We start from the raw sequence: 25,874 nt of genomic DNA on the forward strand, positions 1-25,874 counted from the left end.
CTTCTCCCCAATTTTTCTCCAAACATATCTAGAAACATATCAGACTAAATCTTGATTTAGAAGAAATCCAAGAAAAAGTCAAAGAGCTATTTGTCCAGATCAGATCAGCTGTGGAAGACAAATAGAGGGAATAATAAAGGCAGAGAACAGATTCTGGTCAGGAGAAATCCTTACACAAGAACACTTCAGGAGAAAGAGGCTATAGACTGGAGCCATCTCTAGGCTCACATCTAGTTGTAGTATCATCTACTCCCTCATATAAGGCACAGATCAAGGGTGAATTGAGGAGGCAATCTGAGACCAGGAACGGCATTCAAGGGTAGGGAATAATCTCAGGTCCTAGAGAGTATCCTAAAGGAAGTTTTTTAAAAAAGCAGTGGCATTTAGGTTCAGATCCCAGAATAGTGGCACTGTGCATTGAGACATTCCAGGCTCAGTCAGAAAAACCTGAGTTCAAATCCAACCTGACACTTATTAGCTGTGTACACCTGGGCATGTCACTTTTGCAGCCTAAGTTTCCTCATTTATAAAATGGAGATCCTAATACATCCATCATCTCCCTGAGTTGTTATGAGGATCCAATGAGATAATAATTGTAAAGGAGGGAGTACCCTGCCTGGCACATGGTGAGCACTACAGATATATTAATTACCATTCTTCTTCGAGCTTCTAGCCCAGGGTAAATCCTGCAAAAATAAACAGACTAACAATCCCATACCAAAAGGAAGGCTATAATTCTATGACTCTGACCCAGCACAGCTCTCCAGATGGCTGATAAAATCTAGGGTCAGCAGCACTCTAATGTTGCTTGGAGTAACACCCAGGTCAGGACCTGGAAAGGATCAGTTGAGGGGAGCAGTCTTCAGACTTTGCCCTAGATGAAACAACATTCAAACTCCTGAAAAGCTGGCAGATCCCCAGACAGAGCTATCTCTGGAATCCTAGGACACAACAAAACTCAATAAATAACCCAAAAGAGCAGCCTAGACATCTTAAGAGAAAATTGTCCAAAATTCATAGAGGGCAAAGTAGAAAGAGAAAGAATCTACTGGTCACCTCCTGAATGAAATCCCCAAATGAAAACTTCCAAGAATATGACAGCCAAAATCCAGAGTCTCCAGGACCCAAGGAAAAAAAAATACTGCAAAAAAGACAGAAACAGAGAATTTAAGTACCAAGGAACCACTTTCAGAATCACACACACAATTTAGTAATTACCATTGTAAAGAAATAGAAAGCTTGGAATACAATAGTCCAGAAGAAAAAGGATAGAAGTTTTATATCTCAAGAATAACTAGACCTTTAATGAAAGAGAATACTTCCAAGTTCAAATGAAGAAATTAAAACAAATATAAAAACGACAAACATAAAAAATAACAAAGGATTAAGCATTTATAATTGTTTATATTTTAAAAGGAGATGCTGATATGTCCCCTCTGAACCCTATTATCATTTGAGGTCACAGAAAGACTAATTAGACAGATGTGTTGATTGTGGTTCTATTAACTCTTGATTATAAGAAAAAAAGGGGTGGGGGAAGGAAAAAAAATACATGGAGTGGAGGGGGAAGAGTTTACTGAAATTTATCTCATATGATAATGGGGGTGGACAAGCAGAAGTCTATACAAAGAGGGACCAAGAGATAAAAATCACCAGAATATAAAGTGATCCTAGATGAATTTCGAGAGAAAATTTTTAAGAAGTTGCGGAGTGTCATTCCCCAGTTGATAAATGGTCAAAGGATATGAACAGACAGTTTTCAAACAAATAAATTAAAGCTATATGAATCATATGAAAAATGTTCCAAATCATTACTAAATAGAGAAATGCAAATTTAAAAAACAATGAGATATCACCCCATACATATCAGATTGGCAAAAATGACAAAAAGGGAGAATGATCAATGTTGAAGAGGTTGTGGGAGGATTGGGACATTGATGCATTGTTGGTGGAGTTGTGAATGGATCCAACCACTATGGAGAGCAATATGGATCTATGCCCAAAGAGCAATAAAAATGTTCATTGCCTTTGACCAAGCAATTCCAAGTTTAGGCCCATATCCAGAAGAAATCATAAAAAATGGGAAAAGTCCATTGTTCCAAAACATTAATAGCGGCTCTTTTTGTAGTGGCAAAGAATTGGACATTAAGGGGTTGCCCATCAATTGGAGAATGGCTAAGTTATGGTACATGAATACAATGGAATATTATTGTTCTATAAGAAATCATATATGTTCAGACTCTAGAGAAGCATAGAATGAGTTACAGGATCTGATGCTGAGAGAAGAGAGCAGAACTGAGAGAACAACATATACACTAACAAGAACATGGTGAGATGACCAACCTTAATAGAAGCAATTCCTCTCAACAGTTCAGAGAACTAGGACAACCACATAAGACCAGCTGTGGACAATTTTATCCCCATCCAGAGAAAGAAAAACAAAACAAAACAAAAAATCCTTCAGAATCTGATGAACACTTTATAATATTTTATCTCTTATGTATCTTCTTTCCCTTAATCCTAATTCCTCTTACCAAAAACGACTGATCAGTACACATGTGTATGTACAATGCTAACCTGACTGTTCACTGCTAGGGAGAGGGGGGGTGTAAAGAGAAAGTGGAAGAAAATTTTGTAACAAAAATATTCATATGCACGTGGCTGAGAAAATAAAATAAAATTAGAAGGTTCAAAAAAATAAAAGAAGTTGCTGAGTGATTTTGTGCTTAATAAATACTTGTTAATTGACTGATGGAAATCAATGTATTCTTAGTTTTCTTCTATTTTATTTTTCTCTAATTGCATGGAAAAACATGTTTAGCAGTTGTTTTTTATGTTCCAAATTCTCTCCCTCCTTTACCAATTCTCTCCCTCCTTTACGTTCCCAAGACAGTAAGCAATCTGATACAGGTTACATTTGTATAATCATACTGAACAAATATCCACATTAGTCAAAGGAAGCATAAACAAAAAAAAAAAAGAAAGTAAAAAATAATTATATGCTTCAAATTTCATTCAGATTCCCCTAAGTTCTTGCTCTGGATGTGGACAACATTTTTCATCATGAATCCTTTGGAATTGTCTTGGATTGTATTGTTGAGTAATTGAATACCATATAATATTATTATTTCCATGGATAGAGTTCTCCTGGTTCTGCTCACTTCATAGTGTACTTGCACCTTTGAAAGTCTTTCCAATTTTTTTTTCTGAAATCATCATGTTCATAATTTTTTAACAGCACAAAAGTATTCTATCACAATCATGTACCACTACTTGTTCAGCCATTCCAAATGATGGACATTCCTCAATTTCCAATTCTTGGCCACCACTGAAAAAGCTGCTGTAAATATTTTTGTACAAATAGATCCTTCTTTAAAAAAAAAATCTCTTTGTAATACAGACCTAGAAGTGGTATTGCTGGGTCAAAGGATACATACAGTTTTACAACCCTTTGGGCCTAATTCCAAATTGTTCTCCAGAATTGTTGTATCAATTCACAACTCCATCAACAATATATCATCATTTCAATTTTACCACCTTCTCCCCAACATTTACCATTTTCCTTCTCTGTCATATAATCTAATCTGTCAGGTGTAAAGCGTTAGTTTGGAATTGTTTTAATATACATTTCTCTACTAGTTATTTCTTTTTTTAGCTATAGTTAGCTTTGATTTATCTAAAAATTGCTCATCAATTGAGGAATGTGATTTCTTATAAATGTGACTCAGTTTTCTATATATTTGAACTAAGTCAAATTATCAGAAACACATGCAAATTTTTTCCCTAGTTATCTGCTTTCTTTCTAATTTTGGCTGCATTTGTTTTGTTTTTGCAAAAAACTTTTTTAAATTTAATATAATCAAGACTATCCATTTTATCTGTTGCAATGATCTCTAGTGCTTGCTAGGTCATAATTCTTCCCTTCTCCATAGATCTGACAGAAAAGACTACTTTATGCCCCTCATTTGTTTACATTATCACCCTTATGTCTAAATCATGCATCCAATTTGACTTTATCTTGGTATGAGATGATGGGGTATACTTCATTTCTGCTTTTCAGTTTTCCTAGCAATTTTTGTCAAGCCAAGAAACTTAAGTCTTTAAGTTTAATAAACACTACATTACTATGGTTATTGACTACAGTGGAGTGGATATCTATCTTATCTATGCCATTGATCTATCATTCTATTTTTTTTAGTCAGTACCAGATGTTTTCATGATTTTTGGGGAAGTCATCCAACTTATTTTTGTACTTCCAGACTACCTTCTCTTACTTGTTATGAACAGGTGATCATCTTAGAACTACTTAGTCAATAGGGATGATTCTTCCCTTGCCTAGCCTTATTTTTGGCCTTTAAAAGCAAGGTCTACTAACCAAGGAGATTTTATATTTCATCAGGCCTTTTTTTGCAAATTTGGGTATCAAACCCTATTAAAAACAAGAGTCCTGGAGAACAGGAACTTCCCAGAGGTAGTTCTTGAGCTTCACTTCATTAGAAGAGATCATGGAATCTTTAATAAAATGCCACTGGCTCAGAGTTCTGCTTCATGGGTTTTTCTTGCAGACTGAACAATATTAAAACTCCACAGAAGGGACTTCTAAGGTCACTGTGTCCAACTCCCTCATTTCACTGATGAAAAAACTGAGCCATAGGGCTCACAGAGGTTAAGTAACTTACTTAAGAACAACATAACTAGTATTTCAGGTAAGATTAAAATCCAGGTCTTGTTGATTCCCAATCCAACATTTGATTTAACTACACTAGGTGGCTCACAATTTTGTATGAAGTCAAACAGTATAGGCAGAAGAGCCTCAGCAGCTTTATTCTGTTCTTAATGGGGGAGGGGGTGGCAGGGAGAGAGGAATTAATGAATTAATGTTGTATATTAGACTTCTGTCTAAATTTCAGTGTCTTCCTCTCTAATCCCAAATGACCCAATAAGTGTTTTAGATTCCCTAAAATGTCTTTGCACATAAAGTTGGTGATCTATGCCCTATGACTTTTTCAAATCATGCCTTTTTTCCTTTACTTAAAATAGCTTAAAATTTTGCTTGGCTTTTATATTTAGGTAGTTATTCCTATATTGGTTCATACCATACTCTGACTTCTTATGCAACCTTAAAAGCAATATAAATTTGAATACTTAGGAAAATAGAAATGAAGATAAACTATTATCCAGTATTTTTAACTGCCTAGAATTTATAGCATTATATTCACAGTGGTATTGTTTTCTTTAAAAACTGACCAAAAAGTAAGAAGTCATTCTTATAGTTTGGGATTCTTTTTCTCTCAGTTATGTCCAACTTTTTGTGACCCTATTTTGGTGTCTTTCTTGGCAAAGTTACTGGAGTGGTTTACCATCCTTTTCCTACTCATTTTACAACTGAGGAAATTGAGACAAATAGGGTTAAGTTACTTGCCCAGGGTCACACTGCCTAGTAATATCAGAAGGCAGTTCTGAACTCAGGAAGATGAGCATTCCTGACTCCAGGCCTGGTGTTACAATTTATCTCAGCAATATAATCTTAAGTAATTTTAATAAATATTATTCATAGGCAAAGAGCAAAAAAAAAAACCCTTCCAGATCCCGATCACTGAAGTGCCTAGGTGAAGTAGCCTAATGTGTAAAATTAAATCCTAAGTAAAACAGATAACTGGCACAAGAATACAAACATCATACCTAAGTTGTAATGAACATGCCAAACCAAACAAACAAAAAAATTATTATCTAATACCAAATGTATTCCATGGTAGGCTTTATCTTAGAAGTACATGCTATAGAATCTGTTACTTGACAATTATTTCTATGAGAGATTTTCCCTCTTTCCCTCACCCACTTCTCCCACTTTGTATTATAAGAAGCAAGCTATACACCCCCATTATAAAACAGTTGACAGTTAAAACAAGGAACCAACCAAGAAAGTACAATGTTCTGTAACTGACATTTTTACTGCAATGGCCTTGGACTTCTAATCTTTACCAGACCGGCACACAAATCAATCCATCAGCTCATAAAGGGTGTGCTTTTTTAACCTCTAAAACAGATGGGATTGGCTAGCAGTGTCTGGTATGTCAATCTGCTAATCACTGCTGCCCTTTGCACAAAATAACCCACTTAAGTTGAAGCATGGTTCCTCCGTAACCGACATTAGTCTGTGGGAAACTCATTTAACTGTCACATACTCCTGCCACTCCTGCTCTCCTTTAATTAAGCTTAATGCCTTATGTTTTGACCTTTTGTTCTAGCCTATTAACCTTATCTAGTACAAGTTCAAATATGTTAAGCTAAAAACTTTGCTGTAAAACATTAAATGTCTAGCTGGAAAAAATCCCAATGAATGTCCCTTCATAGTCTATGTGTATAGATCTTGAACTGGAAAGGACCTCAGGACCATCTAATTCAACCCCCTCATTCCTCAGCTGAAGAAGTGAAGACCAAGGAAGTTGAGTGATTTGCCAAAGGCCACAGGGGTAAAACACACAAGAGGTGAAGTTTAAACCTATAACTCCAGAACCAATGATGGTATGGTACACTTTAAGCTACAATTTCCAGCGCTCAGTGCTCCTGATTATCCAATTAATTTGACTAACAACTGAATTTTAAAGACAACATATTAATTAGAAAAATCATTTCAACAGGTCTAAATGTCACATTAAATTTTGCCCAGAAATATTATCTTTCAGGATCTTTGGAAATGCTTTCAACTAAACACTTTCAACCAAGATAGCTCCAGTATCACATACACACTTTCACAAAATCTTTAAGTTCCCATCACATCAAACTAATCAAGAAATCCAAAGAGAGAAACTGGTACATAACTTCTGCCATCAAAAAAACTGCACAAAATGGCAGCAATAAGTTAATAGGAAATAGAGTATCCAGAAAATCCACCACCAACCAGCACAATAAGCAGGCAGTCTCTCAAATCACCCAAAGATGGCCTAGGAGAACATGTAATTTGTATTATAATGTACCCAGAGTCAGTAAGAGGGGATGACTCCTGTAGAAAGTCAGAGAGATTAAAAAGGACTTAGGGCAGACCTTGGAAATCACCTCAAGTAGTTAGCAACTAAGCAGGCTCAGGAGCAAACAGAACAAGACCTCTCCCTGCCAGAACTCCCAAGTCCCTTAGTACACTGAATTTCAAAGATCTAGTGGAGGGCTAATTCTAGGAAGCAGAGGTCAGGTCAGGAAACAAAGGGTGAGAACACTACACCTCATCAAAAAACAAAACAAACAAAAAAAAACCAGGAAATGGAACCCAGCACCAAAACTGAGAGATAAGTAACTCCCCCCCAAAAAAAATTTAAAAACCAATCAATATAAAATATTATGCTAAATCTAAAGAAGTGATAATAACTGCTTTCAGAAGAAATTAAAAGGAAAAAAATGTATTTTCTTCAAGGATCACAAGAACATCAGAAGAAATAAAGTAAAAGATGAAAATAAAGAAATAAAAATCTGGCAGAAAAACTAGAAAAGAACAATTCAAATTCAGTGATTCCCCTCAGACACCAAGAAATATAAGAACAAAATCAAGACCGAAAAAAAACAAGTTCTAAGAATGTTACAGTTTAAATCCAAAGCTTTCATTTCAAAGGAGAGGAAAAAAAAATTTCAATTGATGCAGTTCAATTATCATCACCAAGACCTTATGCAATATAATTATCTAAAAGGCAAAAGACAGAGACTTAGCACAAATTTAATTTGCCCTGCAAAGATGATGGGGAAAAATATGGAAGAGAAAATTTCCAAACATTTCTGATGGGGGGGGGAAGAAAAACTACAAGAGCTGACAAATAAGATGAGTATTTTGTACAAGGAAGAATAAGGAGACCAGTGTCACTGATCACTGATTATGTTGAGAAAAATAAGGTGTAAGAAGATTGAAAAGGTAGGAGAGGAGGTAAATTATAAAGGTTTGTAGGTGTCAAAGAGATGATTTTATACTTTAGGCTAGAGGTGAAAAGAAGTCACTAAATTTATTGAATGGGGGTAGAGAGTGGCCTGGAGAGATCTGATCAGATGGACATTTGAGAAAGATCAATTTGGCAACTGGAATGGAAGATAGATTGGAGTGGGGTTGAAAACCCAACTAGCAGGCTATTCTGATAGGCCAAAGGCATGAGCAGAGTATCAAAGTGTAGGCAGTGTCTTGTACAAAAATATTCACAGCAACTCTGTTTGTGGTAGCAAAGAATTGGAAACTGAGTGAATGTCCATCAATTTGGGCATGGCTGAACAAATTATGGTATATGTACATTATGGAACACTATTGTTCTATTAGAAACCAGGAGGGATGGGAATTCAGAGAAGCCTGAAAAGATTTGCATGAACTGATGCTAAGCAAAATGAGCAGAACCAGAACACTATACACCATAACAGCAACATGGGGGTGATGATCAGTCTTAATGAACTTGCTCATTTCATCAGTGCAACAATCAGGGACAATTTTAGGGTATCTGCGATGGAAAATACCATCTATAACCAAAGAAAAAACTGTAGAGAAAGATCAAAGACTATTACTTTCAACTTAAAAAAAAAGTTGTCTTATGTACTACATAATTTTGCTGTTTTCTTATGTTTTATTTTTTCTTCAAGATATGATTTTTCTCTCAACACATTCAATTTTGATCTACAGAATGGAAACAATGTAAAGATTATCAGACTGTCTTCTGTAGGTGGGATTGTAAAATATTACAAAACATTACAAAAATAAGTATAAACTGTAATTATATATAATTGGAAAACAAAATATATTTTTAAAAAATAAAGAAATAAGAAAACAAATTAGTTCAAAAAGACAAAAAGTATAGGTGTCAAAGGAAAGAAGGATGGGAACATTTAAGAAGTGTTACTAAGACTGAATGGATAGGATATGGTAACAGATTAGATGAGGTGAGGGAAAGAGTGAGAGGGAGGAGTTGAGGACATCACCTAGATTTGAAGCTTAGTTCAATGGGAGGATGATGGTGCTCTTGAAATTAATAAGAAAGTTAGGGGGAAGAGCAATGGGTTTAGTTTTGAACATGTTAAGCTTAATATCTTTACAAGATATTCAAGATGTCCAACAGGCAGTTAAAGAAGCTAGACTGGATCTCAGGAGAGAGTTTAAGGCTAAACAAAGAGTTCTAAGAAAATAAATGAATCAATCTAGGGGGGGACTGAGGAAATCGTATAGGGAGTGAAGAGGACCTAAAATAATACATAAGTGGGGAGTAGGAGCATTTGTGATTACTGGACATAACCTGGATGAAGATCTAGGAAAGAAAGTGGTCAAAAAGCAAGGAAGGAAGGAAAAAAACAAGAGGAAGGGAATAATCATTTATACAGAGCTGCCTGTAAGTACAGAACAATTATCTTATTTGAGTCTCATAACTATTTTGCAGGGTAGGTGCTGTTAATATCTCTATTTAAGTTGAGGAAACAGAGGTGATGTGCCCAGGGTCACACAATTAAGTAAGGCCTACATCCAGATATTAGCAAAAGTTCCTGACTCCATGCCCAGTACTCTATTCACTGCACCACCTAGCTACTAGGAGAAGTGTCATGAAAAGTGAGAACATCAAGAAAAAAAGGGATTAAAAACTGTATCAAAGGCTGAAGAGAGGGGTCTAAAAAAAAGGCCCCAAAATGTATCTTTTTTTTTTTTTAGGTTTTTGCAAGGCAAATGTGGTTAAGTGGTTTGCCCAAGGCTACACAGCTAGATAATTATTAAGTGTCTGAGACTGGATTTGAACCCAGGTACTCCTGAGTCCAAGTCCAGTGCTTTATCTACTACACCACCTAGCCACCCCTCAAAAATGTAATCTTGCAAGAGATCACTGTTAACTTTGATAAGTGCAATTTCAGCTAATTGAAGAAGTCAGAAACCTGACTTCAGAGTTAAGAAGAGTAGAGAGTCTTCTCATGTTTAATTATGAAATGAAAAAAGATAAAAGCATATAGTTAACAGAAATAGTTGGATAAAGTGAAATCTTTTTTAAGGACTGGAGAAGATGGAGGTGAATTTCAGGAAGCAGCTAATAATAAGGAAAGACTGAAGATTTTTAAGAAAATAGAGATATTAGTGGCATGCTGCTGGAGAATACAATATAGAATTGCAATGTGTACATATAGAGAGACCAAGAAAAAGGGCCATCTCTCCTTGAGAAAGGAGAGGAGATGGGTGAGAAGGAATGGAAGGCGGATAGGAGATGACTCTTTTGAATAGTCTCAATTTTTTCATCTAATATGATGTAAGATTCTCTGGTGGTGCAGTGGATAGTGCACCCACCCTGGAGTCAGGAGGACCTGAGTTCAAATCCAATTCAGACATATAATAATTACCTAGTTGTGTGATCTTGGGCAAGTCACTTAACCCTACTGCCTTATTAAAAAAAATCAATAAATAAATTTGTAGTTAAGATTCACAATTTTATTCAGTTTCATTCAGCAGCATGTAAGTAGAAACAAAGAGAATGGATGGAGGGAGCAATAAAGTTTGGCAGGGCAAGATCAGCAATAGGGAAAACAAGGCAAGAAATTTGAGAAGAAAACTGCGTAGAGTTAAACTTGTTCAACAACAGGTTAAGATAGAGAAGGAAGATGGTAAATGGATTGGAGAGCACAGTGAGGAAAAAAAAGAAACAGGTCTACAAAGTTGCAATAAAAAGCTAAACTAACACTATATGAGTTTAACCTCTACAAATCTTAGCCCTTGGGATTATGTTGCAAATTGGGCCAACAGTTCCAAATCTTCAAACTTTAAAAACCAAATTTCACTATGAAGTGTTTTAAAGTTCAACTCTGAAGTAATGAACAGAGTCCATTTGTGAATAGAAAGACTGGATTCTAGTCAGAGAAAAATCATAAACACTCCATGACTCAGTCTTTTTTTTAATCTACTAAATAATTGGGTAGCTCTCAAAAAATATGCATATACATGAAAACACAAATTTTTCATAAAAGTTAGAACCATATAAACTAAAATTCCTTCAGATTTTGATTTGCTACTTTATAATTTTCAAAATTAGCATTACTGTCTCACAATCTATGTGAAATGTAAAATTACTTTGTAGTATTAGTCATAACAAAAAGAAATTTTATCATTCCCTGAAATTGTTAATTCCTTTTGGAATTCCATTCATGCTTACACTATACACAAATCATCACAAAAGCAATAGCAGTCCAAACATTTTTTCTGCTTTTAGTCAATGTGGATTTTTTTTATAAAAATAAATTAGGGGTTATTATGGTAGGCTCATCAAAGTTTTTAAAATAAGATTCAAGTGAAATATAAAGTATTTCCAGAGACAAACAAGATGAAAGACTATTCCCCCTCCTTTTGATCCCTAGTATTTCTCAAACCCCTCCAAAACAGAATTTAAGCAAAGATAACACAATGTCAGCTCTTTCCATGGATTCCCAGAATTCAAAAGAGACTCCATTAACAGGATTACACTCAACAGAAGTCATCTGTAAAAAGAAAATCTCCATCTAATCCGAAATATTGACAGCAATACTTTTTGTTATAGCTTAGCACTAAAAACAAGATAGATGCCCATCAATGTAATGGAATATTATTATCCTAAAATAAATGTGTTTGAGAAGTGCATACACACACACACACACAGAAACTGATGTACAATATAGATGCAAAAGTAAGCAGAGACAAGAAAATCTACATAGTAACTTCAATGTAATGGAAAAGGAAAAACATACATGCAAAAACAAATCAAAATGTAACAAAATTATAAAGTTATGAAAGACAAATGATTTGCATTTACACTGGACAATCTCATTATTTCAGAAACTATTAGAAATGTTGCAAATATCAAAATTGTAATATAAATAGCTTACCATTTTTATATGAAGGTAAGAAAGAAAACAGTAAGCACTCAGAAAAGAGAGTACTAGGAATTTCTCAATTTCCCAGATTCTAAATTCATCTCAAGGTATACTATCTCAGTCTTCAGTTGATAAAGCATCTCTGAAAGTTATTAACTCAATATTTTGAATGAAGAAGCCCAATTCCTTGAGGTCCACTTGTATATACCACAATCAGAAACTGAGCAAGAATAAATTAATGCTAATTCTGTCTTTGCCACTTACTTTATTAAATGTGATCTTGATAAATTCATAAAAAGGAACCTTTTAATGACCTGTTTCAAAGGCTCATCAATGTTCTTCTAATGAATGCATATAGTTGTCAAGTATAGAACACTATAGTCTCCAAAGAATTAAAGGTAAAGATTACCCAAAGGACTATGAAGAGATTCACACTGTGCATAAACCATCTGCTCTTTCCAAGAATTATGCCCCAGAAGTGGTATGTATGTATGTATATATGGGGTTTGTGATCTGGACATATGGAAAAATATCTGAAGATGTTGTTTTATAGCATAAGTTCTCAAATGTTTAAGTCTTCTCCATACACCTTTACTCCCTTGAAAGTCATTAAAAACTCCCCAAATAGTTTTGTTTATATTTATTTATATTGACTCATCCAAAATTAAAACATTTTATTATTGTTAAAACCTTGTATAATAACACCATTGCAAAGATTTAAAAAGGTCAAGAATGGGAAAAGTGAACTAAAGACTTCCTAGTGTGGAAGATTCAAGGGGTGGGGGGAGAGATAAGTATGTTATGAATAAGAATAAGAGATGGTTTGTATTTCAATGTGGATGAAATATAAACTGCATAAAGGATAATAGTAGGGTATAACATTGAAAAGGCATTCAGTCAGGTCATAATAGAGTTTGCATGGCAAGGAATTTAACTCTAGGGAGTCAATGGGGAGCCACTGGTGGATTTAGAATACTAGTGACAAGATCAAAAGGGTACTCCAGAAAGATTATATAGTTAATGGTATACCAAAAAAAAAAAATTGCAGAAGAGAATTATTAGAGGTAGAAACTATTTCAATAGTCCAACTAAGAAAGGATGAAGGTTTTAAAGTAGGATAGTTGCAGTGAGCATGGAAATGAAGTGACAGTTTGGATAGAAGTTCCAGAAGTACACTCCATATTATGTGGCAACTGAGCAGTGAGGCGGAAGGAAAAAAGAAAATCAAAGATGACTGAAGTTTCAAAAAGGTAGGTAAGCAGGTAAAAAGCTGATACTATTTAATACTGAAATACATAAATTGGATTAACTCTTGGGAAGGACAAGGCTGGGTTTTGCTTTCCTTCAGGTGGAGGGGCAACAAGATGTTACAAAAGAAAGAGAATTTTAGGTTTATTACTGTGTAAAGTGACAGTTCAATGACTTATAAAGAACACTTATACAAATTTTTCCAAAATTTATCTTGGTAGCTTAAAACTTAAAGTATCCTAAAATCTAAAGTACCCTAAATAAAATATTATGTTTCTAGAAGTACTAATTATAGTAAAAACAATTCTTACCTTCATTTTTAATGTTAATAAAGCTTTAACTTAACTATTCTATTGTCTGTAGGGAAAAATTCAATATAATTTTCTTGAAGAGGTATTAATGAGGTTAAAAAAATTCTATATCAAAATATGAGAATGTTTAAAAAAAGTCAAAGATATTTATAACTTAATTTCATACAGTCTTCAACAAGACATACCTTATATATAAATACAGATCGTGTGCTAGAATTGTCCCTGCCACATACAATTTAGTTTCCTACAATTGAGTTTTTTCCCCACATATTTAATTTCCTTCTACATCTTCTCTTAAGAGTCTGCTTTTTCACCCCAGTTAATGTGCAATGAAAACTATTGATCTTTTTTTTCTTTTGCTTTAAAGTTATTAAAGTATGAGTACTATATTTAAAAAAGAATTACCAGGGCGGCTAGGTGACACAGTGGATAGAGCACCAGCCCTGGAGTCAGAAGTACCTGAGTTCAAATCTGCCCTCAGACACTTAATAATTACCTAGCTGTGTGGCCTTGGGCAAGCCACTTAACCCTACTGCCTTGCATAAAAAAAAAAATTATAAAAAAAATAGAATTACCAAGGATAAAGTTTAAGCTAGTAGAAAGTTTGATCACTGTGATAGTAAGTAAATAAGGTAAGATATGAGTCCTCAAACTGGCATTTCTAAAATGCAGGGCTTGTTCCATTTGATAAAATGGAAATCAGAACTCATAAACAGCAACACTTCCAAATTGAGACCACAAAATGTCTATATAATGAATTACACCAAGGAAGCATGATTGTTATGTTTAGCTTTCTCAGGTCATATCAAATTTGCAAAGAACTGTGCAGGACCAAAGACATAAAATAGAATTTTCTATCTAGAGCTGACTACCTCACAAAAAAGAATTTCATTTCAATGAGAGAAATCCCCTTTATATGTATTTCAAAGATTGTGTTATATTCTATAGTTCCTTAAATTCATAAGTAAATAATACACTAGATACAGTTCTGGACTTAAGAGTCAGAAGACCAAAATTTAAATCATGTGTGATCCTGGAGAAGTCATTTAACCTCTCTCAGGGTGCTTCCTCATCTATAAAATAGGAGCTAGAATAACAGTGACCTCAAGGGCAATATTTGTGAAGAGCTTTGCAAACTTTAAAGCATAATATAAAAAATATCTGCTATGTATACTTATTTATAGACACACATATACATACACACAGTATCAGGAAATTCTATGGCTAACACTTGAACAAAAAAGTAACATCTCCCAGACAGTTTAAATCAATAGAAATGTGTTCAGTCTACCATAGAAAAATAGTATAAATGACTTTCCCCCTAAGGAACATAGTATGTGTAAGTTCAGAGTTGAGGATTTGAAAATGCTTTATGCCCTGACTACCAGAAAGCAGGATTTTAAAATTATTATCTAGGCCCTTTAAAACACATCCTGAGCCATTAGAATAAAGTGATTAAATGGACTAAATTTTCCTGTACTTTCTTCTTTCCAAGATGCCATTTAAAAGATGAGACTGATAAACCAAAATTATTAGGTTTCACCCAGCCTTCTCAGTTCCTCCCAAATGATATTTCCCCCCCCCTATTTTCAATCAGTGGGAAATAATTTGGGACAGATTAGCAAAAAGAACAAATATCTGGCTTTTTTTAATTTTCTTTTTAGTATCTATTTGAACATGGACATTACTGGATGATTCTATCTGCATATCATCTTTTGAGCAGATGAATCATTTTTTTAATTTTTTTTTACATTTTTTTACATTAGTTATCTTTAGTTGCCATTTGTAAGGGCTAACATAATTTCTAATATTTTTGTCCTATGTTGCATGCCAAGAAAATCCTTTAATTCACATTTTTCTTTTCACTTTGCATATCTAGTTCCCCAAGAAATAAACTTAAAAACAATTTAGAGATAATATCTTTAAAAACACTTATTTCCAAACTAAGTCTAATTTAGTTTAAAATATGAATTCTTTTTTTTCCATGTCAATTCTTTTTTTTCCCTTCAAATCAAAAAGCACTTTCTAGTCATGGACATTTAGAAATTACAAGTAAAACAATCTTTTTCAATCATTATGCTAAAAATATTATGTGACTTTTTAAAATGTTATGAAATACAACCTATTTACAGAACTGAAAATAATAAACTTGGTTACTCTATAGATTGCCTGCACCTATCTAATCAAACCTTGATAAATATCATCCACACACTTCAAGAGGCTGCCAATAATGATGAGGAATGGAGTAATATAAACAAGCAAACTAAGTACTAAGCACTAACAAGTCAGTAATCATCCTTACAGTAAAATTGAATTGTGACCCAATTCATCCCCAACATAAAATGATTTGATATTCAATGAGAATTGGTGGGAGAAGAGTAACTTGGAAATTGCAATCTTGACAAAAAGCCCAAGATTCAAAGACTCTTTACCACTAGTATTGTGAGTCAACTGACAATTTAGAATATTCCTGCTCCTGGTGGTATCTGGAACTGATGATTCAAATTCTCAGTAGATTGTAAGTTGAATATTTCCTCAGACTCTTGATTTAAAATAATCTTAAATTAAACTAAATAAATGGTATCTAAATTTCCTCCTTATAATGCCATTACCCCCCCAGAGAACTCAAAGTTAGTTTCAAGACCCAAACGTCCTAATATGTGCTCTCCAATAAGCTCACAAAGCTAAAAATGTACAAGTAAGCACTATCTTTGTAAAGAATGTCTAAGAAAAATTCTACTTTCAAATGACTTTAACAAGATGTGTGCTATTTTTTTCTAGTTACATGAGTTCAGATCAACCCCCCCACAAAATCCCTAACATCTTTTCACTGTGATTTTTTTATTTCAATCAAGAGAAAATTAAGTTCTCAAATTAAAATTTTAATGACATAAACCCATGAAATTTTGTACCTATCACATCACAATAACCAGTGACATTATCAATGCCTTTCAGTGGTACCTGATTTTGAACTTTAAATCTGTTTTTGATTATAACTCATATAGTCTTAAATTGTATTCTTGTCATGGGTCAAGTTTATCAGTTTAACAAGATATGAATAATATTTACTCTTGGGGGCGACTAAGTGGCTTAGTGGATAAAGCACGGGCCCTGGACAGGAGTACCTGGGTTCAAATCCGGTCTCAGACACTTAATAATTACCTAGCTGTGTGGCCTTGGGCAAGCCACTTAACCCCATTTGCCTTGCAAAAACTGAATAATAATAATATTTACTCTTTCATCTTTTTTCCCCCCCTCTATTTTTACTGACCTCAAGATATCACAACATTTTGGAAAGCACTGGGTCTGAAATATTTCAAGTTTTGGAGAATCTTTTTTTAAATGTTTAAAATAAAACTTGGAAAAATTTTATTTCAGGCATCTTCATAACAGATAATGCAGCCTCCTAGAGCACAAATTATTTTGTACGAAGTGGGCATTTAGTATTTGTTGGATGGAATTATAAATTCTTGACATAATATCCTGCCTGTCTTAGAATCTGTTTCCTGTTTTAAAAAATAAAGCAGACAAGTTTTATTTGTGGGGCAAAACAAAATGAAATTATCTTATTATGACTGGATTCCAGTTTTTAAAATCTTAATAACACTTTAATTCAATTTTAGTAATCTTGAAAAGCAAAAAAAAATTGAGAAAATTTCAAAGATAAATTTAAAAATTATTAAATCTCCTAAAAAATGCCAATTAAAAAAAAAATTCAACACTATATTTCAAGAAAGCATAAATGAAAACTGTCCAGAACTATCAGAGAGAAAAGTGAAGAAAAAAGTGATCACCTTCTGAAATGCAGATTCACCACAAATTTATCTTTAGTCACCTAGCTCAACTGCCTATTAAAGATCTCAAACTGGAAGTTCCTTAGACATCTTAAATTCAACAGGTTCAAAACTTAAGTCAGTATCTTCATCTCTCCTTTCTTCCTTATCTCCTTACTACTGTCAAAGATACCACCATTCTCCCAGTGTCACCAAGGCTTAAAATCCAGGTGTCATCCTCAAATCCCGAGGACACACACACTCTGTCAATCCTAATATCCAATTTATTACTAAAACCTGTTAATTTTATCTTCTTAACACCTGTTTTATATACCGCCCCCTCTCAAGTCTCTTCTCTAATACATCCTCCACTATCAAACTGACTTCCAAATGTAGATCTGACCATATCTTTCTCCAAATCCAAAAAATTCTAGTGCTCTCTATTGAATTCAAGACCAAATAAAAAATCAACTATGCAAACCCTCCTTAATCTGACACTCACCTGTCTTTCCAGTCTTTTTACACATTATCCTTCCTCATATCTATGATTCTGGTCTCCAGGTTGTTCTTCAAACAGTACACTTCTCTCCCAACTGGGCCTGTTTTCAATGACTCTCCCCCATGACTATAATGCTGTCCCTCCTCAACTTCAAATATCATTAATGATTCTCAATTTATATATCCAGCTACTGATATACTTAGATTCTGACAGGGAAGGAAGAACAAGTATCTCTTCTGAAATTTACAGATATTTCTTAATTGGAAAACAGTGGATCCAGGAACTGCCTGGTTCTTATCTGAGGGTTTTAATTGGGTAAAGAGAATGGCAGGGTAAAAAAGAAGAGAAAAAAAGAGTAGAATTTACTATTTCTTATAATTAGAGTAAATGAGATGAATAGCAATAATTAGGTCCCCAAAAGTAGGAGAAAGGGCTGAATTTTTAAAAAATAAAAACAAAATTAAAAAAAGATACAAGACAGACCATAGGATTTCAATTCAATGTTATTTTATTGTGATCAAATATGCTACTATAAACAACCCAACACAAGAGATTCTTTCTATTCCTTCTACTGTGTCAGATGGGGAAAAAAAAGCAACACCAACAAAAAAAAGAGGGAAATTTTCATTGAATTTTTTTCAGCTACAAAGTAATGCAAAAGGTTAATAAGAAATAGAAAAGAAATAATATGTTGCCAACTTAAACGTTATTCCTACATTATCCATATTTTAAAAACAACCTGGTTTATTTATTGAAAGGCATAACTGATCACTTTATGTTACAAGTGTAATTAATTGTTAAGTCCATTACAGTGGTGTCTATACAACACTTTTTGATCTCATTTGGGGTTTTCTTGACAAAGATAGTGAAGCAGTTTGCTAGTTCCTTCTCCAGTTCATTATACAGATAAAGAAACTGAGGCAAAGAGGAGGAAGTAGCTTGCCTGGGGTCACATAGGTACTCAGTTTCAGAAACCAGATCTGAAATCAGGAAGCTGAGTCTTCCTGATTCCAACCTCTGTACTTTATCCACTAAATCATAATGAGTAATATACCTTTTTAAAATTAAGTACATGAATTTATTTTGTTCTCCAATTGAAGTTGGTCAAATGATGTGACTAGGCAGTTTTCAGAGGAAGAAACTCAAGCTACCAAGTTTAAAAAAAATGCTCTATTATCACTAAAAATTAGAGAATTCTCTAAATTACTAATAATTAGACAATACAAATTTAAACAACTCTGGGGTACCACTCACACTTGTCAGGAAAGTTGACAAAAGAGGAAAATGACAAGTGCTGGAGAGTGTGGGAAAAGATACTTTAACGCACTGTTGGTGAAGCTTTAAACTGGTCCAACCATTCAGGAAAGCATATTTTGGAACTGTGTCCCCCCAAAACTATTAAATCGTGTACACTTTTTTCTTTTATTTAGGCAACAGGAGTTAAGTGACTTGCCCAGGGTCCAATAGTTCGCAAGTGTCTGAGGCCAAATTTGGACTCAAGGTCCTCCTGACTCCAGGGCCCCCCCCCATGTTCTTACCCCCCATTTTACCACCTCATTGTCCCTCATACTAGAGATATAACTACTAGATAAAAACAATTTGTACAAAAATATTTATAGCAGTTCTTTTGGTGATGGCAAAGAACTGAAAATGGGCAAAATGCCCATCATTCACTTTTTGGAGTTCTGATTTTATTTTGTATTTTGTGACCTAACGGATCCTTAAAAATCCTACATAAGATTTTAAATTATTTCTTTCAAGAATTCCACAGTAATCTTTGAAATAATGCTTTCTAGAATACTATAACATTGGAGTTGGAAATCACTGCTTAACAGATTTGGGGTCAATATTTGTTTTAAATAACATGTCCAACTTTGCATTTGATTAGGATTTGCCATGAAATAGGGTGATCAATGCAAACTGTTCATATTAATTTTTTTAAAATCAACCTGTACTCTTATTATATCTCATATGGACTGTTTTTCCAAACAAAATCTATACCACTTTTTAACTATATATGCCTCAAGAAATGTGCCTTATGAGAATGCAATAATTTAAACAAAATTTAGAGCTATAGATTAACCTTTTATTTGGTGATGAAGAATTTAGTCCCACTTACCCCCCATCCTCCCTCTTTGAATGTTCAGCTTTTTCCTGCAGGAACCCTCAGATTGTTTGGTCATACATGTACAGGCAGTACTATGGCAGTAATATAATAACTGGTATTATTAAAATATAATTTACTTTATCTTAAATCATTATTAAAATCGTTTTCCTTTGAGAATTTTGTATATAACACTCATAGTGTTTACTGGAAAGTTCCCTCAATGAACTGCCCAGTAGGCATTAAGCCTAGTTTTCAATTCACCTACTGACCCAAAGAGAAACATTGTGAATTCACTTAGGTGAACCAGTAACTTAAAAACTATTTGAGGGGTGAGGAAGGATAGGAGAAACGAGGGGCACTTTTAACTCCTTGATTTTTGGTCACTTTTCAAGTTAAAAAAAAACAGGAATTCTCTAACCTCACACATTTGCAATGAGTACATATTCTCTCAGTAACTTTGTAGTCAAAAATGTAAATAAACAGTCATAATCCATTCTGCATCTTTATCTCTACTTTGAGCAGATGTAGACTCCTACCCAAATAAGGATGGAAACACCATTCTATCACCAGGCTGAAATAGAGAAAACTAATCCAAGTTCTTCCATTAGTCAACCAGTCAAGTGGCATTTATCAGGTGCTAATTTACTAGGAGAGTTAGTCTGGGCTCTGAGAAAAAGGGAAAATAGACCATCCTTGCCCTCAAGGAGCTCAGATTCTACATTTTTTTTTTACATACATCCACATGGCTACCAACATTTAGCAAAACTATCCATTTGTTGTCACCATATAAAGATGCTTAACAAATTGGGAGGGGAATCACTTCAGAAAAAAAAATTGCAAAGGAGTCTGAAAATAATGCCTTCCCACTAGCCCTAATTAATCTAAAAGTAAGATCCACTCCAGAATTTTCCCAAGAAATAATTAAAAACACTCACATATGTAAACATATTTATCTTCTTCAATTCCCACTCGTGTATAACAAGTGCTATAACTCACATCTGATTATTAATTCTACCACAGTTTAAATTTAAACTCCGTCCACTTTTTCTGAATCGAGTTGAGGATGAGAGATGCAACACTTGGAAGCAAGACTATTAGGAACAATTCTCCCTCTCCTTTTGTGCCTCAGTAGCACGAAACGCCATGGAAAAGGGTCAACCTCTTTCTCTCCTACGAACCAATTCCAGAAGCCGAATAAATGACTTCTCAGGAGAAGCTCCTTCCAATTTTTCAACATCAACACGTGTTAAGTTTTGGTTCCAAGGGGACTGAGAGACGGACAGACGGGCGGACACAGCCTGCAATTTCCCTCAATGAGTTAAGAATATTAATTTGTGTTTCAGGATTTTGCACGCTGAAGCTACAGTCACCCGAGCCCGGGCGCCATCCTAGGAGGAAGAGCAGGCGAGGTCCGGGGTCAAAGGTGCTTCTCTCACATGGGCAGGTGGGAGGGAAACGACATGGCCCTGGGCCGGGCCGGGCCGGGCCGGGGGAGACCTTTTTGTTTTCCTCCTCCAAGGTGGGAAGTTGGTGTGTGCGCGCCCCGGCGCTGCGCCCCGGCGCTGCGCGGCAAGCACACGGGGGGCCGGGGCAAGGCGAAGCGCGCGCGGCCGGCCCGGCCCGGCCCGGCCCGGGGAGGGAGGGGGCCGCGGCCGGGGCACGGCCGGCCATGTTCCAGGGCCGCAGGGGGAACCGGGCGCAACTTTTATGTCTACGGAAGAGCTGAGGGGGCGGGGTGGGGGTTCGGCAGGAAGCCGGCCGAGTTTAGGACCCCGCCGCCCTCCGGGCCCGGCTCGCGCGGCCCCCGCCCGCGTGCCCTGTGGGCAGCTCCTCCTCCGGGCCGCAGCGCCCAGGCCCCCCCCCCCCCCGGCAGCGCCACGGGGGGGGCGCACGAGGACCCCCCCCCGCTCACCCCTCCCCCTCCGCCGCACTCCCGACTCACCGGGCCGGGCTCCGCTCCGAGTCCTCGCCGGGGCCAGGCCACACGGGCGCCGATCCGGCGGCACCCCCTCTCACGCCCCCCGCACCCCCTTTCCTTCCGCCGCCTCCAACAATCCCTCGGGGTCTTCCGCTCCGATTCAAACAGAATAATGCTAAAAAAAAAAATGCCCGCCGCGCTTTAAACTGTGAAGATGGAGGAGAAGCAAACAAAAACAAGCCGCGCCATCTGGGCGGGGACGGCTCCGCGGAAAGCTGCCCCGGCCCGAGAGAGGCGAGCGGGCAGCCCCGGGCAGCGGCGGCCCGCGCCCGGAGGCAAGGGGTGGCAGCAGCCGCGGCGGTGCCCGCTTCCGGCCGGCCTGGCACACAAAGCTGGGCGGGCGCGGGTCCGGCCTCCCGGTGCCCTCCGGGCCGGCCCCTCGCTAGTTCGGGGCTCTGCTGCAATGTCTGCGAGGCTGACTTTGAAAGCCTCGGCCGCGGCGGCGCTCCTCCTCCCCCGCCGCCGCCGCCGCCGCCGCCGCCGCGGCCCGGCCCTCCCCCCGCTCCCCCCGCTCCCCACGCCATTCATCTCTCCAGCCAAGTTTCTTAACCCCTTTCTTTCCTCTTTCTCTTTGTGGCGGGGCGCGGAGGGGGAGGGGACGGCCGCCCGGCGTGGGACGCGGCCGTGGGGGCGCCTCGGGGAGGGGCGGCGCACACTCCGGCCTCGCCGGGCTCCGCACGGGGGAAAAAAAACCCATTTGAGGACCTTTCCCTGCATCTCCCCCGCCCAGAAGGGAGAAAGCGCGCCCGCCCCGCTCCCCCGGCCCGCGTCCTCCCCAGGCCCTCCTGACCCGTCCTCGGCAACGTCCTGGCCGCCTCCTCCCCGCAGGCCGGGCCTCCGCGCCCACCCCGGCCCCGCTCGCCGTGCGCCTCGGGGGACCACAAGTGCCCGGCGCGGGCCCCCCTCCCCCGCCGCGGCCCCCCGCTCGCCCTCTCCGGCCCCGCCAACTTGACTCACCAGCAGCACCCGGAGCCCGTGGCCACGTTCCCCCCGTGCCCAAAGGCAAACTCTGCCAAGTAGAGAATTCCCCGTCCGGCCCTTAGAACGCCAACTTTGTGGGCAGGAGCAGCCGCCCCCAGCAAGGGCTCATCTCCCCGAGCTCTGCCAAGGGAAAAGTCCCCGAGGGGCACCGCCAACTGCTGCTTCGCTCTCCTTGACGCAGGGGACCAGGACCCAGTTCTATCATTTTCTTTCCCATCCTCTGAACTGGGACCATGTATTACAGCGAGACCATTCTGAGTACAGCGAAACATCACTATGGAATAACTGCAGTTACTCCCAATCTTTAAGTCTCAGGCATTTGTGGGCTTTTCACTTTAAATGTCTGAGAAAGGAGGTGGCAGTGAATGAAGAGAAGCATCCACATAGTTCTCTGTAAACTCTATGTTTTAACCTTCAACTCTCAGCTTGAATATTCTCTACTATGGGTCGGAAAGACCTGAGAATGGGGCCAGTCTTTGCCCATCCCTTACCATCAACCATCCCTTGACTCGGGTCCTGCCCAGACCCCGTTTGAGGAGCTAGGGTGAAAGAGAAGCACTGCCTTTGCTGGAAGCCACCGTCCCTAATCCTCCTTCTGAGATGGAGAACATCTCTCCTGCTACTTTGCCAAAACAGACATTTGATCTTTACTTTGTGCCTTGCTACAATACCCTCCCCCCTCCCCCAACACACACTTACCTGGCCTGTCACCCTAAGAACTTCTAGTCCTTTTCAACTTCCCCACAAGTGAATTTTTTTTTTTTATAAATGGTGCCTCTCCACTTGGAAGGGGAGCTTAGAGTTTTCTATTGCTTCTTCCCACTTCTTAGAACAGTACCCTGTGTAGAAGGAGCATTTCATTCATGCATTATCTCTAAAATTTTAAACTCAAACTATTTATGAATACCTCTTTAAAACACATCCCTACATATAAGTTTCCTTTTTTTTTTTTGACAGGGAAAAGAACTCCACTGCTTATTTTGCTTTAAACAAAACAAATTAATCATCCCCTTAAAATTGTCATGGATTTGTTAAAATGATTAAAACAAATTTTGCTTAAATGGCAAACTAGGGGCGGGCGGCTAGGTGGCGCAGTGGGTAAAGCACCGGCCTTGGAGTCAGGAGGACCTGGGTTCAAATGTGACCTCAGACACTTAATAATTACCTAGCTGTGTGGCCTTGGACAAACCACTTAACCCCACTTGCCTTGCAAAAATTAAAAAATAAAAATTAAAAAAATAAAATAAATGGCAAACTAGAAAACTTGTAGAGGAACTTAGTTCTTTCTCTTTCACACACACACACACACACACACACACACACACACACACACAAACACATAACAAGGACCCCAAAAGAGCAATGATAACACAAATCAACAAGGAACTGAAATAAATTTTTAAATCCAATCCAGAAATTTACAGAGATGGTCAAGAACCTATGAGACCTGGGAAGGAAAATCAGTTTGAGCTCCAGAAAGCAGGTTTGAATCCTGGTAGACCTGGGTGGAGGGAAGCCAACAAATAGGGCTAAAGATGTCAGACAATATAAATGAGATTGTTTTACAAAGATCACAAGCTAATGGAGATTCCATCAATTGAGACCTGAAGTCAGATTCCAGTCTTCACCTATTAGAACTGACTGGGAGGGACAGGGCTAATCAGGACAGATTAGCATGCATTTGACAGGATCAAGTCCTATTCACTCCTTGGGAACCAAAGTAGGAGACAGGGATATCTCAGTACCTAGATACTTCCAGTGAGGGCCTTTTGGGAAAGCTGAGGTCAATGTGATCTTCTATATCTGACTGAGGCTTGTCAGAGTCACAGTGAAGGACAGAACCAGTTCCCTAAGGAGAATGGAGAACAAGAGACAAAGAGAAGGAAACAGAGATGGGCAAAGGTCAGTACTTACAGTGAACCACTAGGACACTGAAACATTATGGTGGTGGGGTGGGGCCCAGCATCATAGTCCCCATAATGGCAGCTGCACCACCCAGACTACAGATGGGGCAGGATCAACAAGACTCATTTTATTCAAATAAGAGAGCCACACATAAAATCCTAATTCAAGAACTAAGGCTAGAAGTATGAATAAAGAAAAGAACATCAAATGCCTGAAAAACTGTAAACGTTTATGTGACTTCTTCTGTTAGTTTTATCCACTTTAAAACAATTAAAATAAATTAACTGACACACCATAATGCTCTACAACTCTGAATTCATCTTTTTTTGGTGTCCCTGATGTTATTTGTACACGCCTATTTGTCTAGGTTTTAAATAAATGATCTTTCATGAGGTAAAACCCAGAGGAAGAGGGTAACTGCACAACAGGTCAAAGTAGAACCCCAGGGGGGAAATGCATTGACCAAAAATACTTTAGGAGTGGCAGCAATAAATAGTTAGGAATTGAATTAATTCTCAAGGAAAATAATTTTTATGGAGAATAAAAAGCTTATGTATGGTATGCTATCCATTCCACATGGAACAGTTTAATGATGAAAAGATTATAAAAATATTTTTTGCAGAAAGGGAAAGATATCAATTGTAAACGATTCCCTCTTAAAGATGAACATTTTGATGGCAAAAAGTTTAAAGACAACTTTGTTTTCACATATTCTGCTAATATATGTGAATAAGGAAACAGCTTTTAGGTAGATTTGGACAGTTGGGAGAGACTCAGATATTTCAGTAAATAATATCTATATCATATTTGCAAATGATACTTCCCTTATATATGAACAATTTCATGCTGTAAAGAGGTAGAGAAAGATCATTTATTTAAAACCTAGACAAATAGGCGTGTACAAATAACATCAGGGACAGCAAAAAAAGATGAATTCAGAGTTGTAGAGCATAATGGTGTGTCAGTTAATGCATTTTAGTTGTTTTAAAGACGGTAAAACTAACACAGAAGAAGTCACATAAATGTTTAGAAGCTAAAGTATCTTTATTTCTCATGAAACATGACTAAGATGAGAAGTCTGAGGTACCTCAAACAAGATTAGCTTTTACAGACACCAACCTTGAGGCAACTGAAATGTTATCAAATACTGTGGATCAGGCTACAAGTATCTTGTCTTCTCAGTGTTCTGAAATCAGATGCATTTCCAGTGTAGGAACCAGAATGTTCTCAAGAGTATCTC

At 37.5% G+C, this 25,874-nt stretch overlaps 1 protein-coding gene across 2 annotated transcripts in view; it reads right to left on the reverse strand.

Annotated features, from left to right (window-relative positions):
* Positions 1 to 23,297, reverse strand: part of NRIP1 (nuclear receptor interacting protein 1) — a 156,076-nt gene extending 132,779 nt beyond the window's left edge. The window contains exon 1 of one of the 2 annotated variants that reach the window (XM_074213824.1): positions 22,706 to 23,297. The gene's annotated coding sequence lies outside the window, so the exon portion shown is untranslated. Of the gene's footprint in view, positions 1 to 21,712; positions 21,786 to 22,705 lie in introns of those variants that run through there. The other variant, XM_074213823.1, reaches the window with a different exon arrangement.
* Positions 23,298 to 25,874: the final 2,577 nt, after the last annotated feature.

Source organism: Macrotis lagotis, chromosome 1 (assembly GCF_037893015.1).
Source record: "Macrotis lagotis isolate mMagLag1 chromosome 1, bilby.v1.9.chrom.fasta, whole genome shotgun sequence".
Lineage (NCBI taxonomy): Eukaryota > Metazoa > Chordata > Mammalia > Peramelemorphia > Peramelidae > Macrotis > Macrotis lagotis.